We start from the raw sequence: 18653 nt of genomic DNA, 5'->3' as shown, positions 1-18653 counted from the left end.
GCGCGGTAGGACACAATAATAGGAGTTCTTCTTGCTGGGCTGTGTTCAGATACCACTCAAACACTTCACTCCTCTATCATCTATCACTTCCTATCTCTCAGTCGACATTTGCAGGTGCTGCTGAGAGTGGCCGCCTGCCGGTTATTGACTGATGTGGGCGAGGTGCGGGGCTCGCCGGGGCACAGGAGCTGGGTGAGAGGACTGTGTGCAGCGGGCGGTGGGAGGCTGCCCCTGTCACCGTGGTGCATCACCTCCGCACAACTGCTGTCACCGGCAAATGGAGCTGCACTGGAACCCTGGAAGGAGCGTCCCACTGGGCTGCGCTTCGCATCAGCTTGAGGCCAGTGGGAGACTGCAGGTTCTGTTTGATCAACATCAGCAGACGTCCACTGGCTTCAAAACTACATGCAGTGTAAACACACACACTCTGCCCCATTGTAGCCCAAATAAAAACAATGACCTTTCTATTGATAAAGCTGGGGCCCTTGTTTTGGTTGGAGCTTCAGTAAGGATTAATTTCCTTAAAGACACTCTGAATGGTTAGGTTTCTTTATTGTAATTGTGATTTATTATTACGTTTTCCAAAAATCATTACACCATCATGCCACAGATGTGTGTGCTCTAGCTTCACGTCTGATTCAATGCTGAGCAGAGTAGGGCCTCTCTGTATTGAGTGCTCCTGTTTCCCCTACTACTACAGGACTCCACAGTAAATTATGTACTGAAATGACAGTGCAACTTCCCAAGTTAAATGAGGGACAAATACATTTTATGTTATAACATTCTACCACCACAAAGCTACACAACCAACAAAGCCTGGACACTGAACTGAACTCATGTTATCAATAAAGCTTTGCCTAAATTTAGCTAGTTGTTCATACATCAACAAAACATAAGATGCGGCAGCATTGATTTGACTGATGTGTAATGCTGAACATAACCAGATCGCTGCAGGCCAAACGTTGGTAAAATGGCAAAGCCTATGTAAACTGGTGTGCCTGAAAACAGTCTCAGACAGGGAGCACACACAGCTCTGTGCCAGGAGCTGACAGTAAATAAAACTAGAGGCCCTCCTAATTAGCTTTCTGCCTGAGGCTGAAGCACAGAAAGTGTGTCAGTCTTTCTTTGTGTTGCATGATTTGATGCCAATGGGAAACATAGTTTAATAAGCCGTGCATTAGTTTCTACAAATGTCTCAGTTTAATTTGTGCTGTATGCCTAAATTATTTCTGTTTAGAAATGAATTAATGTACATTATGAATTAAGGGCAGACTGTCAGTGTGAGATTGACATGTTTATGAGTTTTTTTATGATTTAAAGCTGCTCCTTAGGTGATATTTCCAATAACTTGTTGAAGTTTAAACACATTGAAATAATAAAAGGTAGAATATGATGATACTTATGTAATGTATTCAATAATTTGAAGGAAGCGATGTATTTTCCCCTGACTCTATTACGTCCGGAGACACTTTGATAACGGTACACCACTGCCCCCTGCTGGTCACTGCTAAAATATTGTATTAAATGTTCAGAACGAAAAGTATTTTCCTTTGGCTTGAAATAAATGCGTAATTTTACTGTACCTACCTGCAGCAGAGATAGTAAACCGAGATATTGATCATCACAGCTTTCCATAAATGTCCTGACTGCAATAAATGAAAAAAAAAAAAAAGAAGAAGAATAAAAAACAGATTTTAGACAATAGTATAGTATGTAAAACGTAAAATATTACATAAAGTTTCAATGTCCTAATTTCATTAGCTGTGAAGGTAAATGGATTAATGTTGGAGTGCTCTTCTCTTCTTCTCTTCCATAGTTGTCCCCTGTAGCTACTTCAAAGTGGTGCGGTAACTTTTATTGAATCATCCCTCGCCAAAACGACACTGCAGGTCAAAAAGAATACATTTTTACCTGGAGATTATGGACAGTCATATTTTATATTGTCCCTTAAAAATATGGCATCTATTTTGCAAAAAATGACAAAAATTGCATACATTTCGGGGGCAGTGGGGCAAGAGGACTAACCTCTGCATCACCATCTGTGTAAAAGTTATCATCAAAATCTTCAATGTTAGAATTAGTTATCGTCAAATTCTTATTAGAATTGTGTTTATGAAAAATAATTGACGCTATGTAGTAATAAAACAACTCGTGCATATTATTATTGTTTCCAGGTAAAAGGACACAGTGAAAGAGCAAACTGCCCCTAATAAAGTTTTGCCTGAAGTGTTTCCCCTAAATTATCCTTTCTTATCTTTCTATATGATTAAATGTGTGATTCAAATATTGTGCATAACTCAATTATTAAGCATAATTATTATAGTAACATGGAACATGTAACATGTGAAAGCATTACATTTAGCTAGAATAGGAATAACAGAGTGACCAGTGTGTACCATATGAGATGAGACAAGTACAAACTACACATCTTTAACCATGTGTGGCAGTGGCCCTGGAGCCATGAATGACTATGAGTGGACTATCAGTCGCAGTATAAGGCAAGCACCAATTAAGAACATTAATTATGCTTCCTTGGCACCAACTCTATCAGTGTCTTTTTCGCCTGCAGAGCCTGTGGTTGCACGCTCCCCCTCATGACATCATCTTGTAAAGTTGAGGAAGTTTGTCATGTTTGGCAGAACTGGACTCTCCGGAAGGAGAGGACAGAGGGGTCTTACTCAACCACAGGGGAAGAAAGTGAAGTGGCTCAGAAAATGCACTGTGATTGTAAAACTGCTGCTACACAGTTGTCCTAATGTGCAGTGAAAAGAGGAGGCAGATGCAACATGTTTTAGATCAGTATGGATCTCAGATGACGCAATCACTGCTAACTGCTAATAGGCTTAATGTTGATGTACCGTTTTGACACTGAAACAGAACATCTGCAGAGTGTCGCTTCCCACAGTGACGTTCGTTAAAGAGATTGAGTTTAATATAACCCACGGCATACGGATGCAGAATTATTCAATTTGTATAAGTTTGTCAATTAGAGACTGGAGCATTTCCTTCAACAAATAATGTTTGTAATCAGATGATAAACAGCCTTTATGCTTCTCCCTTAAATATGGTAAACTGGAATAACAGGAATAATTAAATACAAAAAAAATATTTGTAAGAAGCAAATAACTCACTGTCACTAAGGCATAGAGCTAATGCGGAAAGATAAATTATAGACCTGGATATCACACGTTTTCTATACATTAAAGACTTATTATACTATACTATTATACTTATATGAACACAGGCTATAAGAAGCACAAGTATCACTGTTACCAAGTTGTTTTGCACAATGTGGAGAAGATTAGACTAGGCTACATTGTTTTATTTTGTTTAAAAAAAAAACGCTGCAGAAAAGAAGAAAATAAAGCTGGGTCATAATTAAAACAAAACAAAAAAACATGAATGTATACTCTTTAATTATTGATTTGTTTTGTTTTCTCTGGAAGCATTAACCTCTCAATTCAGTTATAGCTACAGGACCAATTCCTGTTGGGTGTATGTCTATACCACTTGACCTGCTTGCTACTTGTAGTCTGATCATGTTTTGCCACAGGACAGACTACATTGTAACTATGACAGTCACATTGTATTTGATGTTTTGCTCGATAGATAGGATTTTGCCGACATTGAACTTACTTATCCTCGGAGTTCTGCTGCTGCCTTAAGTCACGTTGTTGGATCAGCAAGTAGAAGATCTGTATGTAGGGATAGATAAACAAACAGAAGTTATCAAGTTTGCTAACTCTCTCTCTCTCTCTCTCTCTCTCTCTCTCTCTCTCTCTCTCTCTCTCTCTCTCTCTCCTTCTCCCTCTCTCTCCTTCTCCTTCTCTCCCCCCCCTCTCTCTCCCCCTCTCTCGCTCTCTTTCTCCCTCTCTCCCCCTCTCTCTCTCTCTCCTTCTCCCTCTCTCTCCTTCTCCCTCTCTCCCCCCTCTCTCTCTCCTTCTCCCTCTCTCTCCCCTCTCTCTCTCTCTCTCTCTCCTTCTCTCTCTCTCCCCCTCTCTCTCTCCCCCTCTCTCTCTCCTTCTCCCTCTCTCCCCCTCTCTCTCTCTCTCTTTCTCTCCTTCTCTCTCTCTCTCCCTCTCTCTCTCCTTCTCCCTCTCTCTCCTTCTCCCTCTCTCCCCCCCCCCCCTCTCTCTCTCTCTCTCTCTCTCTCCTTCTCCTTCTCCCTCTCTCTCCTTCTCCCTCTCTCCCCCCTCTCTCTCCCCCTCTCTCGCTCTCCTTCTCCCTCTCTCCCCCCTCTCTCTCCCCCTCTCTCGCTCTCCTTCTCCCTCTCTCCCCCCTCTCTCTCTCTCTCTCTTTCTCTCTCTCTCTCCTTCTCCCTCTCTCCCCCCTCTCTCTCTCTCCTTCTCCCTCTCTCCCCCCCTCTCTCTCTCTTTCTCCCTCTCCCTTTCTCTCTCTCTCTCCTTCTCCCTCTCTCTCTCTTTCTCTCTCTTTCTCTCTCTCTCTCCTTCTCCCTCTCTCTCCCCCCTCTCTCTCTTTCTCCCTCTCCCTTTCTCTCTCTCTCTCCTTCTCCCTCTCTCTCTCTTTCTCTCTCTCTCTCTTTCTCTCTCTCTCTCCTTCTCCCTCTCTCTCTCTCTCTTTCTCTCTCTCTCTCCTTCTCCCTCTCTCTCCCCTCTCTCTCTCTCTCTCCTTCTCCCTCTCTCTCCCCCTCTCTCTCTCTTTCTCCCTCTCCCTTTCTCTCTCTCTCTCCTTCTCCCTCTCTCTCTCTCTTTCTCTCTCTCTCTCTCTCTCTCCTTCTCCCTCTCCCTCTCTCTCCTTCTCCCTCTCTCTCCTTCTCCCTCTCCCTCTCTCTCTCTCTTTCTCTCTCTAACCTTCTCCCTCTCTCCTTCTCCCTCTCTCTTTCTCTCTCTCTCTCCTTCTCCCTCTCTCTCTTTCTCTCTCTCTCCCCCTCTCTCCTTCTCCCTCTCTCCCCCCCTCTCTCTCTCTCTCTCTCTCTCCTTCTCACTCTCTCTTTCTCTCTCTCTCTCCTTCTCCCTCTCTCCCCCCCTCTCTCTTTCTCTCTCTCCTTCTCCCTCTCTCTCCCCCTCTCTCTCTCTCTCTCTCTCTCTTTTTCTCTCTCTCTCTCCCCCTCTCTCTCCTATTCCCTGAGCCCCAGTGCTGGACACACAGATACAATCTCCCGCTAAACGCTTGTCGATGGCCTTGCTCTAAATAGTTCCCAGATTACCAGACTTTATTTTTCATGGCCAACAGACCATTATATATGCTTATTGCTCTCACCGATTATCCTCACTATGTACGGTACATTAGCGAACAGTATTGGCCAACCCCCTGCCTGCACAATCAGCGAAGAGCGCGAATGAATGATCAGCCATTAGCAGGTCGGGTGTGAACTGTGAAAATGGGCTCTCACACCAATGACTGCAGGAGGCCCTGATTTGCTCTAGCCTAGCCTAGCATCCAGCAAAGTGAGGCCTTCTTGCTCTTGTCCCCATGTAAAACCAGTGCGCGAGTTAGCGTTAGCCCACTCTGCCCAATGTAATGCGCGCAAATATGGAGTAGTGTACCGTGCTGAAGCCCAATCTACTGGAGTGCTGTGTGCAAGATCATGGTAAGACTCCTTGCTAGCATATGCTTGTGTTTAATGCAGCGACCTGCTTCTGCATGGTGAATTTACACATACCCTGCAGTGAAGGTAGTGTGTGTGTGTAATATCAGTAATCACTGTACCTCAAACAGACGGACTATAACTAGGCCTGGTGCGCAGAGAGTGCCATGAACTAGAGTTCTGCCAGGCCACGCCAGACAGACCAGAGACCACTTCATCTGTTGCTACTATCATCGTCAATGGAGGATAATGGATACCAATGGGCATACGCAGCTCCCACCAAGCGGCTCCTGGAGGGGCCTCATCAGGGGACTCGCTCCAAAGGTTGGTGTCATGTCTTTTGGGGCCTGTTTCCACTTTCTAATAGCACAATACAGTAGCATGATCATTTTGTAGTAAGTTGGCCTGGAGTTGGAGTTCCTCAGTATCACTGTTACGTATGCATTACTTTTGCATTACTCCTCCTTTTTTTCACACAGCTTCCTAGGGTCCAAAGGTTAATAGAAGTGTTTCTGATGTTTGTCTGTCCGACAGTGGATCAAGTTGGGTTCATCATGTCTCTAAGGGGAGGATGCTATTAGAACTGCCAGCATGAGGGGAGCAGCGTGTGAAAGGGTTGAAGAAAATCTCCTGATAGACTTCAAATATCAGAGAGCTTGCTTTCAAGGGAAACTGCATGACATGACAGCACTTAAAAGATACATTTTAGTGGTGCTGTGGCTATTCATTATTATTTTTACATAGCCTAATAATGACTTAAACTTAAACTACCAGACTTTCTAAGACTATCATCTTGTGAAACTTTCTGCTCTAAACAAAAATAACCCAGTTGGTTGTGTGGACACATAAAAAACAAAATCTCTTTGACAAATGTAATCTTTTTAGAAAGAGAGAGAGGCGCAGGAGTGTGATGTGCCGCTCCATCGCCATCCCTTTCCCCATCATGCTTGTTTGGTTTTCCACTTTCACACCCCCGTCTAATTTCAAGGTAAAAGATAGCGACTGCTGCGTGTGGTCCTGTTGTTAACATCAGTGTTGTTGAACCAATGGACCAAAGTTGACGGAGCGCTTCTGACTTCTGACTCCACGCCTTACCAACACCAATGCCTGCGTGTGCATGGTTAATTTAATTGTTATTGTCGCAGATGTGTGTCCCGAAAGAATGGCAAAGCCTGTTGGTTGAATGGACAGGTTTTAGCTCCACTGACTTGTCTTGACACACACACACACACACACAGACACACACACACACAGGTTTCCACTTATTAATGTTTCTTTTTAGGTTTGTTAAGAGAGGTGTAAATTAATACTTAACACAATATAGAAAAATCAAGTTATCAAAATTAAACGTAATTTAAGTGATACGTTGGAATGACAGTGTTGCATTGCATGTGCATGACAATGAACACGCAAACCGTTTACAGCTGGCTGCGTCTATTTTTTCCATTGATGTAACTTTATCACCCCAAGCCATAAAATCCTAATTCGAGTTTGTCATTCTCACATCAAACCCTCATGTTTCCGCAAAAAGTATTGCTAAACCGCTGGATGTTCACTAATGTCCCCGCACTGTTGAATAATGGCATTGTAAATTCCTGTATATCATAACATCTCACTTACCTCATGCCCCACACCTAATTGATTCAGTTTGCGGATGTGGTCAGTGGCCATGTGATATAGACAATGTGCACAAAATAATGAGTGAGCTTTAAACGCATAATGGGTGAGCTTTACTATTAAACTTTAACACCACCGAATCCTACATTAGTGTCGCATTTTGATCCCACATCCCAGTTCTGTTGATGCAGCTTTTTTGATCTTTATGCTGGCTTGGAGTGATGATAATGAGCAACAAGGGACAGTGCAATGAACACTAGATGCATGCACTCCAAAGTGTAAACACTTCTAACTGGATTCACCTGATTTCTGCCCCGGCATGCTCAGCTGTGCCATATTCAGCACCCGGGCTCATTATAGACCCTAATTCAATTGACCTTGAGATGTAAACATGCAAACGTGCTTATGAGGGGGCCAATTAGAACCACTGCACAGGCCTGGAGTGCGTAAATCTGCTGTTCCGTAAAGATGATCACTGCGCTGCTGCCTCAGTTACTGAGGGAGGCCGAAGCAACAGAGCATTTGGTAGTCCCACTTTGTTGCGGGAGCAGGGGGGGTCAGTGCCGGCCCAGCTAGTGTCCCATGCTTACTTGTGTGTAATGACCCATCAGTGGTGACATCTTGTTTCATCAACTTCTGCTTCCCTTCACTTGTCTGTCTGGGCTCAGTCTCTCACTTGTCTCCTGCTCCTCCTCGATCTCTCTAAACCCTATCCTCTCTGTATCCATTTCAGACTTCAGGGGAAGTCAATTACTTCATTTTTCCTCTTCTCATATAAGAGAAAGAAGAATAAGTAAGTATATTTCAAACGAGAGTGCCAAGAATCAGTTCTAAAGTACCTTCAATAACATGGAAGCTGAGCGAGCATAAAGAGTTTGGTAATTAGTATAAGCTGGGTCTTTCTGTTCGAAAGGATCTTAAACTGATTTGACTTTTGCTTGAATGTCAAAATTCAAACATTACATTTGAGACACTGTGTTTTACCAGACAAAGAGCCCAGCACATTCAAAATTATTATCTCTTTGCACTAATGGTGTTGTTGAACCTAATAGTAAAAAGTGAAAAGAACAGTTTTGTACAGTGGGCCAAATGCCTGTAACCCGCTTCCTTTTAATATTAGAAACACTAAAAATAAACTACATTTCAAGTTGAAAGTAAAAGGATGATTAGCTCAGTACATGTGAGCAATAGTATTCACGTATGGTTGTATGATTTAGGAAATGTGGGGTCCATACTGGGCAATGTCATGGTCCTTGTTGATAGATAAGTCATAGGGGTTTTTGATGCCCCAGACAACAAAGCTCCTAGGATTACTTAAACAACTCCATTAACAGCATTAGTGTTCAAAAGCTGTTTTAAAAGATTGGTAAAAAAAACAAAAAACAAACACGTCCTAAATCATGGGATATAATGTAGGGGATTTCAGGATCAGGAATGGGATTTTAAATGGTGTACTTGTACATGCAATGATGTTTTGTAATATTTTAAATGTAGCATTTTCATGGACCCCAGGAAGAATAGTCTTTACTAAGGTAAAGACTAATGGGGATCCATTAATAAACAATGAACAGTAAGCGATAAACGATAAGGTGGCAGTTCCAGGGTTTGCTTGTCTTACTGGCTTCATCAAATCAGGACCTTCAGCGTGCAGTGGGATGGTTTGCAGCCGAGAAAGAAGGGACTGGGTTGAAAATCTGCACCCAAATCCAAGGCCATGGTTCTCCACCGGAAAAAGGTGGCTTGCCCTCTCCAGGTCGGTGGAGAGTCCTTGCCTCAAGTCGACGAGTTCAAGTGTCTCGGGGTCTTGTTCTCAAGTGTGAGACGGATGGAGCTTGAGATTGACAGACGGTGCAGCATGTATCAGACTATTGTGGTGCACAGGGACCTGAGTTGGGGAGTGAAGATCTTGATTTACTGGTCTTTGTTGCTATGCTCATCTATGTTCATAAGATCTGAGTAAAGACCAAAAGGATGGTGGATTTAAGCAATTTAGACAGTTTAAGGAGCCAGCTGAAGTGGCTTGAGCATCTGTTTCAGGTGCCTCTTGGTCGCTTCACTGGGGAGATGTTCCGGGCATGTCCCATTGGGAGGAGGCACCCGGGAAGACCCAGGACACGTTGGAGGGACCATGTCTCTGAGCTGACCTGGTGCCGCTCAGGATCCCCCAAGAACAACTGGGGGAAGTGTGCATGGAAAGGGAAGTCTGGGCATCTCTGCTGTCCGGCGAGGATAAAGTGGAAGTGGATGGATGAATGGATGGACATATCAGGAGCCATACCTATAGTAATTATTTGGCTTTCAGGCCTAACTGTAGAACGAGCCTTCTACTGTGGTCTGACCAGTTCTCTGGAGAAATCACACTAGAATTGAATAAGGAGCTTTCTGACTATATACTCGGAAAACCTGGCGCCAATAGTTAGGACGGACTTAGAACTTCCCAGTCCCTGTAGATTTTTGGAACATGATGCTAGAAAAAAAGTTTCTGCCGTTGACGAAAGAACCCAATAGACGCAGGTACAGTAAATGTATAAAGCAAAGTTTAAATTTATTGGGCTAACTTGTGTGGCCTAGAGATGACAGTAAGATATCCCACCAGTAATGCTCCTCCATCAGTGTGATTTGTGTGTGCTTTGTGTGTGCTTTGTGTGTGATTTGTGTGTGCTTTGTGTGTGCTTTGTGTGTGCTTTGTGTGTGCTTTGTGTGTGCTTTGTGTGCGCGCGCGTGTGTAGGGAGAAGCAGGGGGTCCGGCTGACAGGCCTCTCACTGGGACACTGGCAGGCCCAACTCGCCGCGGGCTCTGCTCTCAGCTCCACCTCTGACAGGCATCATACTTATTGCTCAATGACATTCGATGTTTTCCTTCAGTTTGCTGTAAGATTGATTTCCCAGATATGTTTGAAATATCTCCAGAGCCCTAGAGCGGGTGACTGGCACAGTGGCACCGAGAGATGCAGGAAAGTGAGGTGTGGTGAAGGAGTGTGCACTAGAAATAAAGGAGTTTTAAAGATCACAGATTAAAAATGGGTTCTCTGTACAAACTTGGTTTGAAGACTGTTTATGAGCAAAGAATGACCACCAGGGTGCATATACTGGAGTCCCGTATTGCATGATTTTATGCTTCTACTAAAGAAGAAAATCATCATAATCTCATGATATCATATGACATGCGCCTTTAATTGACTGAAATGACAGCCCTAATAGCCTAACATGAGATGATAGTCTCTACCAACAAACAAAAACGAAAATCCTTCTATGTCATAAAGCAGGGATCATTAAGGTCGACCTTTTGACGTCACAACCGCAATGTAGTATCTAAGTCTAGGACACATTTTGACTTCATCATCAAAGTTCTTGTTGTGAAGTAATTGATAGGCTCTTTGTCATTTATAAAGTTTTGCTCCATGCCAAACTTGAAAATCAACTTTGGATTAAGTGTAATATGTTCAAATATATTAATATTCTAGCCTTGGAGGATTTTCAGTCATCCTGCCGTGACTCCTGCTGCAGCACAGTGTTCATCCTGACTGAGTAAAACCCCATAATGAAATTTTCCCCTTTGTGAGCGTGCTTTCTCGGTGCGTATTACATTATGTCACTTCTCATCAGTGAGCTTCGGAGCGCACTTACAGCTTTGTTTAGGAAGAACTGGGAGGGGGCCGTGTATCTACACTTTTAAACTCTTTAATGCAATTTAACAATGGCACATATTCTTTTCACGTTTCATTGGTGTCCCTTACGTGTGAAATTGCAGAGGCCTGCCTCGCCGGAGCGACACAGCACAGTAGAGACAGGGTCACCGTGAAACGCCAGATGTGGGAGGGAAAGCAGGATTAATTGCTACACATTGTTCAGTGGGTGTGTGCGCCCCTTCACTGAATTAACCACTCTGACTGCCACTGTTTCAATAACTGGAATTAGGTATGAGTCTTCTCACACACAGCTGAAGCCAACTACAGACATTGCCTCCAATTAACTTATATGGCCCTGGATTCACACGGTTAACTCGCTGTGACTGACTTATCGGCAAAACAGGAATATGTCCTGTATTGCTGGCACAAACAAAGTCTCTGTGTTGTGCAATTGTCCAACTCATTTTTCTTCTTCTTTTATTTATTCAATTTCTTAAAATTGGAAACTCTTTAGTCTCTTTTAGTCTCAAATGGAGATAGTAATTAAAGTCAATCACTTCATGGGAAGAATAAATCCTTGACAATTGAAAAGTGATGACCTGAACACTGTGCATTTTGTGAAAATGGCACAGCAATTATGGTGACAGTGAGCGCTCATTAATGTACTTCTTAATGTTGTCTGTTGAGGCTTGTCGTCTTGGAGGAGACGTCACAGCAGGCCCAGAGCAGAGGTAATGCACATTAATGACAGTTGGATGGCAGACATCAGGAACATATGGTGCTCTCCTATGGCCATCACGCAATTAGGACCACTCCAAATGCAAGATGACACAAAAATTAAGGTGCGTCTTCAAGTCCCTCATTTGAATCAATTATTACAGGCCGTACATTGTCATTGATTTAATAATATGTCAATTTGATTTTTGAGGCCATTTGAGCCTTTGTTTTAACCTGGAAAAATCACAAATTACACAGACAATTAGTACCAAAACAAAAAAGCATTACCATGCATTTGGCTCTGACTCACTACACAATACACAACCCTGCAATATAATTACACATTTGCATACTTGTGCATCTTTAGATATTATTTAGGAGATGTATCAGAAGGATGGAAAGAAAAAATAAATAAATATATATATATATATATATATATATATATATATATATATATATGCTGTATGTTATTAAACAAAATAGTTTCTATTTTATCGCTATGCCTAAAATATGTATTTTATCACAATTTGATTAAAATGTGATTAATTGCACAGCGATACTGTTACTTTAAGTTACACTAACCATTAGACACTTGCATAATAATGTACGTATCTCACAGTGGTATGGGATAAATGTGTCCAGTATAGTTTTGGGTGGGGACAGGGCACCTCCTCATCCCTCCACCTGACTCTCTGTTCGTGAAGTTTTACGGAAAGGCCTGGGTCGGAGTGGGCTGTGGGACGCTGTTTCCCCTGAGGGGGCTCCGCAGCGGAGTGACCCAGCTTGTCGCTCGCTGACCTGTGAGAGGGACATTATGAAGTGTGAGTGGCTGTCACTCTAACCGCTTGTGACAGCATGGCTCCCGGTGCAGCTGTGCCATCCTGCCCTAGTCAGAGACCCAAAGCTCAGCCAATGAGGGGGCGGGAGAGGGGGAGCAGGGTGCTCTGAAGGAGGTCTCCTGCCTTGGATAGTATTTGGTTCCCGTTGAACAGGACAGAAGGAAGGAAGTGTTACCACTTCAGACCCACTCTAGAGGTCTAGCTTGTCTGTCTGTATACCTGCTCTTTTGTCTATCTATATTTCTATATTTCTATAAGTGCTGTCAATCCAGCCTTAACTTCTGGTATTACACTGGTTTCTTTTAGCTGGCAGCCAGCTCTGTTAATTCAATAATATAATTCAACATTTTTATCACAATTTACTTAGTTCACGATTTATGTGCCCTCTAAGTTGCCTTTGAGTGGTAACTAAAGCTTAAATTGTCACTTAGTGGATAACATGACTGACTAATAGGAGGAGTGGGGGGAAATGTTTGTGTTCGAGTATAGGACAGCATTAAACAGAAGAAAACACTGAATCACAATATGACTTTCTCTCCAAAATGGCAAATTGTCATAGGAATTGTTATTTTGTTATTTTTGTTATTTTGCCCAGCGCTGAATTTGAATTAATTAATTAATTAGTTAGTTACATCATGGAACCAACTTAATACAAGCTTTCCATATCTCGCTCTTTGACCACATGCCCCACTCTTCTATTATATAGATGCAGTTGTGCTCACAACAACTGAGTTTTCTCTTTTTAAAACATAAAGATTATTGAAACTGCCAAAATCAGCCTGATCAAAAGTTTGCTTTTTTGTGGCCTCTTTATTTCCTCAGATGGTAAAACTGACCAGTTCCTGTAAATTCCTGGGTTGTCTTGCATGAACTGTATGTTTGAGATCTCCTCAGAGTGGCTCAATGATATTCTTATGATGTTCTGGAGACTTAGATGGCCACTCCAGAACCTTCACTTTATTCTGCTGGAGCCAATGAGAGGTTGACATGGCCTTGTGCTTTGGATCGTTGTCATGTTGGAACATCCAAGTGTGTCCCATGCGCAGCTTCCAGGCTGATGAGTGACACTTTTCCTCCAGTATTCTTTAATAACCTGCTGCATTCATCCAGAAATCCGTTTTGACCAAGTTCTCTGTAGCTCACACATCCCCAAAACATCAGTGATCCATCTCTGTGTTTCACTGTAGGAATGGCGCACCGTTCATCACAAGCCTTGCTGACTTCCCTCCAAATGTAATGTTTAGAGTTATGGCCAATAAGTTAAATTTTGGTTTCATCTTTCCAAATGTTGTTGTTTCAGAAATGTCTTGTCTCTGTGCTGTGTGGCATATTGTAAGGGGATACTTTGTGGCATTTGTGAAGTAACGGCTTCTCAGCCCATTTTTCATCAAGTGCCTCCTAATTGTGCATCTTGAAACAGCTACATCACATTTTTTAGAGAGCCCTGTATTTCAGCTAAGTTATCTCTTGGTTTTTCTTTCCATCCAGAATTTTCCTGCCAGCTGAATTTTTTGTTGGTCGACCTGACCATGGTTTGGTTTCAGCACAATCCTGTTGACTGCTGATTGATACTCTCAGTGTAGCGGCCAAGATTTGCCTTTTGCAAAGATCCGCTCTGATTGCTGTGTTTAGGGGTTTCGGACTGTGTGTCTTCCTCCACAAAGTACCAGGAAAATACTCACTGACCTTTTGTACACACACAATTACAAACACAGGTCACATGTGAGGATGCTTAGCTTTAGTAGCTATTCAAACCCATTTGTGTCAACTTGGGTGCATATTTCAGGCGAAGATCACCAGAGTATGTTTGATCAGTTGTCATTATGAATTAAAAAGAGCAAACTCAGTTGTTTGACCATAAATGTCTTCACACAACCACTAACCATGAATGCATTGTGTTATTATTCAAATTGTCTGAAAAATAGTAAAAAAAAAAAAAAAAAAAGGTCAGGGTATGGAAACGTTTTAGCACAACTGTATAAACTCTGCCTGAGTTTAGCCTGTCTGCAAATCAGACTGTTCTTTAGCACTAATCTTATGCTGCCAGATTTGTGATTTCACAAACAAATGTACATCTTAAGTGTCAATCTTGAAAGAGTCCATTCCAATGTTTATTTTGTCTATTCTGTGGCTCTTTTTCATGCTGATAAGCCCTTACTGTCTTTTGCTGACTGTTTATGACACTGCTCTGGTATGAACCCTCATCCCTCCACACCTCACAGTGTCCCAGAGTCACGGCTGACCTGGTACTCTCTGCAGGCCTCTGGTAGCACCCAGCTGGCACACTGTCCTAGGCAAAGGCAGGCAGTGCCAGCTCTACTGGTGCAGAAAGGACCACACCAGGCAGACATGCCCAGTGTCAGCAGCGGCGGAGGCTGTCCCCCGGCTCCACATCCAGCAAAACATATGCTCACGATGAATACAGCACCCTGCGCATGAACACCAGCTTCAGCCGACCAATGCCAAATACGTTTGGTTTGACTGGGACCATGTTAACTGGGACAAAAAGATATTTACACACCAGGGTGCATAGAACTGACACAGTCATAGAAATTACATTCCAATGAGACACAACATGGTAAAAGTCTGATAAAAAAGGATCTTTTTGAGAATATCATTAACTTATCATTCTAACTGTGTTGCTGTTATAAATTGGTTAAACTGATTTGATTTGTGTTGCAATTTTGATTCATTTTAGAAAATCAATATTAGAGATGAATGTATCTCTTTAATCATTCCAGCCTTTGTGTCCATGACTATTTAGACTAGTGGTTCTCAACTGGTGGGTCAGGACCCTAAAGTGGGTTGCAGAACCGTTTTCAGTGGGTCGCAAGCCTTTACTAGAAAACATTTCTTTTAATATTTATGTATAAAAAGGATAGAATTACTGCTAGAGTCTCTTAAAATGACTGTTATCAGGCTGTTTTTATCATAATTTGTTATTCAACAAATAAGGAAAAGACCATATTTTACAGGTTTAAGTTGTATTTGAGTCACGACTTGTCCCAGAGTGATTCCCGACGCCGTACCAGTTGAGAGCCACTGATTTAAATACTGTTTCACACTTTCAGCTTTTGCTGAAGAAGCTGAAAGTGTGTGTGTGTGATTTTTTTTCTGTTTTGTGTCTTGTTGGTGTTGTGCAGCTTTTTTACTGTTTTGCCGGTACAATTGTGTTCGGGGCGAGCTGTGTTAATGCTATAATTAAGTAGATTTATTATGTCCCTCTTGTCTTCAGCACAACCTGCTTCAATACTGTCCCTCTGTCCCTTCACAAACCCGACCAACTCGAGCTGGCGAGGTTTAAATGTCATGGAATATAAAACAAATAGGAGAAAGAACTCCCATTTAATGTTAATGTCAGTTTTAGATTGCACAGGAAATTGTGCTTTATTATACGATGTTGAATATGGAACTGATTTGAATACTGTCGATTTTGTGTGACCATCTGAACTTCCTTATTTGTGTTTGCAACAGTGTGAGTGCTGACCTCTTCCACAGAGACCCCCAATTGTTCGGCAGTCGCCCACCGGGCTCACTGAAGCGGGGCCTATATGCTCACTGGCATTTCACACACTTGATTGTGTGCAAGTAAACACACATGAACTGCGTTTATCCAGCTGGGGTCCTCTTCTATGCACACACATGTAAATAGACACATGAACATTGACATTGTGTTGGATATGGAAATAATGATCTTCTCTTCTAATGTATGGCTTCAATCACTGTATCCCGCTACACGTGCGCTTCAGTCTTCCCCTTTGCTGCCCCTCAGGATTGAGGTGCACTTCCGCATTAAAAGTTGTCCAACATTGGCTTTTGATAATCACGACAGTATCCAATTGAGCTCCCCCAAGCGTAATACACTCTGCTTTTTTTGTGTGCACACTTTTTGAGGAGACGGGGGCCTATACTGTTTCAGCTCATCCATCTGTGAGATTCTCCTTTCCCCTTTTCCCGTCCTGCCATCATCTCACTAATGGTGTTTCTATCTCTTCTCCATAGGTGGTAAATGAAGCTTTTAAGCAGGGCGGAGGCGAGGGGAGAGCTGAAAAGATTAATTGACTTTCCGTGGAGCTTCACTTATCCTCCCTTGCCACCTTTGACTCGTGAGTGTATTTGTGTTTTGATTACATGATTATATCACTGTTATTGCAGCAATTTGTGGCCCGTTCCAAACTGTGTCGGAAAAACATCAAACTGTTTCCCATTAAGCCTTTCATCCACTGTGGCCTTACGGTACATCTGTGCGCTTTGAAACTTCTGGTAAAAGAATAATAATAAAGAAGTAAAGACTTTTCTTAAAGCCACACTGCGGAACATTCTAGGTTATATGTCGGTTCATCACAACAACAACAACAACTGAATGCTGAACTTGAATGCTAGCAATATCAAACATATTTTTTTGCAACAAGCTGTCAAAATGAAGCACATGCATTACGATCTACAACATTTCCTTGTAAAGGATTTTTTAACTGCAGGCTTTAGAGTGGACGTGGTTGAAGTAGCGAAAGGGCGGCATCCATCGGAGTTGGGATTCAAACAAACTGCGCCGGGGGTCTGTAAGGTTTTTTTTCACTAATAAAACATGATATAAATACTTGGCTTGGCTTTAACTAACCAACAATAATGAAAATCATAATTCCATAAACTTACATTTTGTACAGGGAAACAAAAGTATTCTGAAAATAAAAGCCATCAGGGGAATTATTTGCAAATCAAATGTCTGGGCAACTAATAAAATAAAAAATATAATGTCACTACTTGATAACAGTCTTGTAAAAACTATTATTATTATTATTATTATTATTGGGAGATTTTACTAGATTATTTCAGCACAGTACATCCCATAAACAAAAAACGTGTCAAAAAAAGAATAATAAATCAGTAGTCGCACTAAACCTTACCATGTGTTTTTGTTTTAGGCTGTGTTATATAAGTCTCATTCAAATGGAACCTGTCATTGATTTATTGCGGCTTCTTTAGTTATGGATATTGCAGCAGCACTTAATAATTTGGCAGTAGATTGTCCAGCCCTAGTCCATAGCAACATTAATAACTGATCAAACGCTTACTTCTGTGTGACGTGATATTCTAAAGATACCATTCTCTAATGTTCCATCCACAGACTTTTAGCACCTGCCGCGTGCTGTAGACAAGAGTCAAAAGTGTGAATGTACAGAGAGCTGACTCCTCGCGGCGCCCTCCCGCCTGTCATCCCGCTGCTGTAACTCCACCACCCACAGCTGGACTCCCTTTCCTTGTCACTCCCGTAATGTCTTTGTCAGGAGCCGTCTGGTGCAGATTTGTCCGTTTGATTTGGTGAGTGTCCGCGTGGCAGGTCGCGCTGCAGTGCCACAGGCCGGTCTTGGCTCTGTCCGTTCTGAAAGTACTGGGATCTCTGTCATTGTCACTATGTATTTTACAAGCTCTGACAAAAATGATCTGAAGCAACAGACATGATGTGCATGAAAAGTTTACAGATTTTTGTACTTTTTTGCCAACTGTGAAATATGAATAATCAAGGAGTCCCTTTGTTACTGATGTCCTAATTAGAATTGAAGATTCATGGGCCTCATTTATATCAGTATTTATTATATTGGTGCAGGCGCAACAAAGCGGGATCACATTTGTTGTAATCCGTAACTCCACCACTAGATGTCAGCATGTCATACACAAATTTGTCCTTGAAAACTTTTTTGTGTTTTTCTTGATATTTTGACATTTAATGCATACGTTTTATTGCCCAAATCAATTGATGTTTTAAAAAGTCTTATGGTTTCTTTCAATCTAAATACAAAGAACTCCATGGATGTGATGAGAAAGAAATTAGATAACACGTTGAAAAGATATTTAAAGAAGTGGTGGAGTGATCAAGATGAGAAAATAGTTGTTCATTGTCGTCGCAGATGACAATAATTATGACACACCTATAATTGTTGGAGTGAGTTATTGTTTCTTGCAGTTTCGTGTCCTCCTTTCGTGCCTTTCATGTCTTCCCTGCCAACACCTTCCTCTTCCCTTATCTGTTGTTTGGTCTCGGCTTGTCACTCCACTGCAATCATCTAGGCAGGGGGGCTTGTCATCTGTATGTACTCATATCCCACAATGCAGTGTGTTCAGAGCACTACTGCACTTAAATGTCAGAGCTGATGAGGCTGCCACACCTACCTGACACATCCGCTGCTGCTGCTAAAAGCTTTTATGGACCAAAGCGTGATCCTTCAGCGTGATACAAATTAAACTTTTTGTTGTCGGGATTATGGCTGTAAACAGACAACTTTTGGAAAGGGCATTCTCTATAAT

General features: G+C 42.2%; 1 long non-coding RNA gene across 1 annotated transcript; it reads left to right on the top strand.

Annotated features, from left to right (window-relative positions):
• Positions 1–5446: 5446 nt before the first annotated feature.
• On the top strand, positions 5447–17637 carry LOC306962572. The gene is made up of 4 exons (XR_013792828.1): positions 5447–5551; positions 5680–5872; positions 16353–16456; positions 17476–17637. It is a non-coding gene; the product is annotated as an uncharacterized lncRNA (long non-coding RNA).
• The last annotated feature ends 1016 nt before the right edge of the window (positions 17638–18653 follow it).

This window comes from Gobius niger (genome assembly GCF_951799975.1).
Source record: "Gobius niger genome assembly, chromosome: 4".
Lineage (NCBI taxonomy): Eukaryota > Metazoa > Chordata > Actinopteri > Gobiiformes > Gobiidae > Gobius > Gobius niger.
This window is presented reverse-complemented; position numbering and strand designations above follow the sequence as displayed.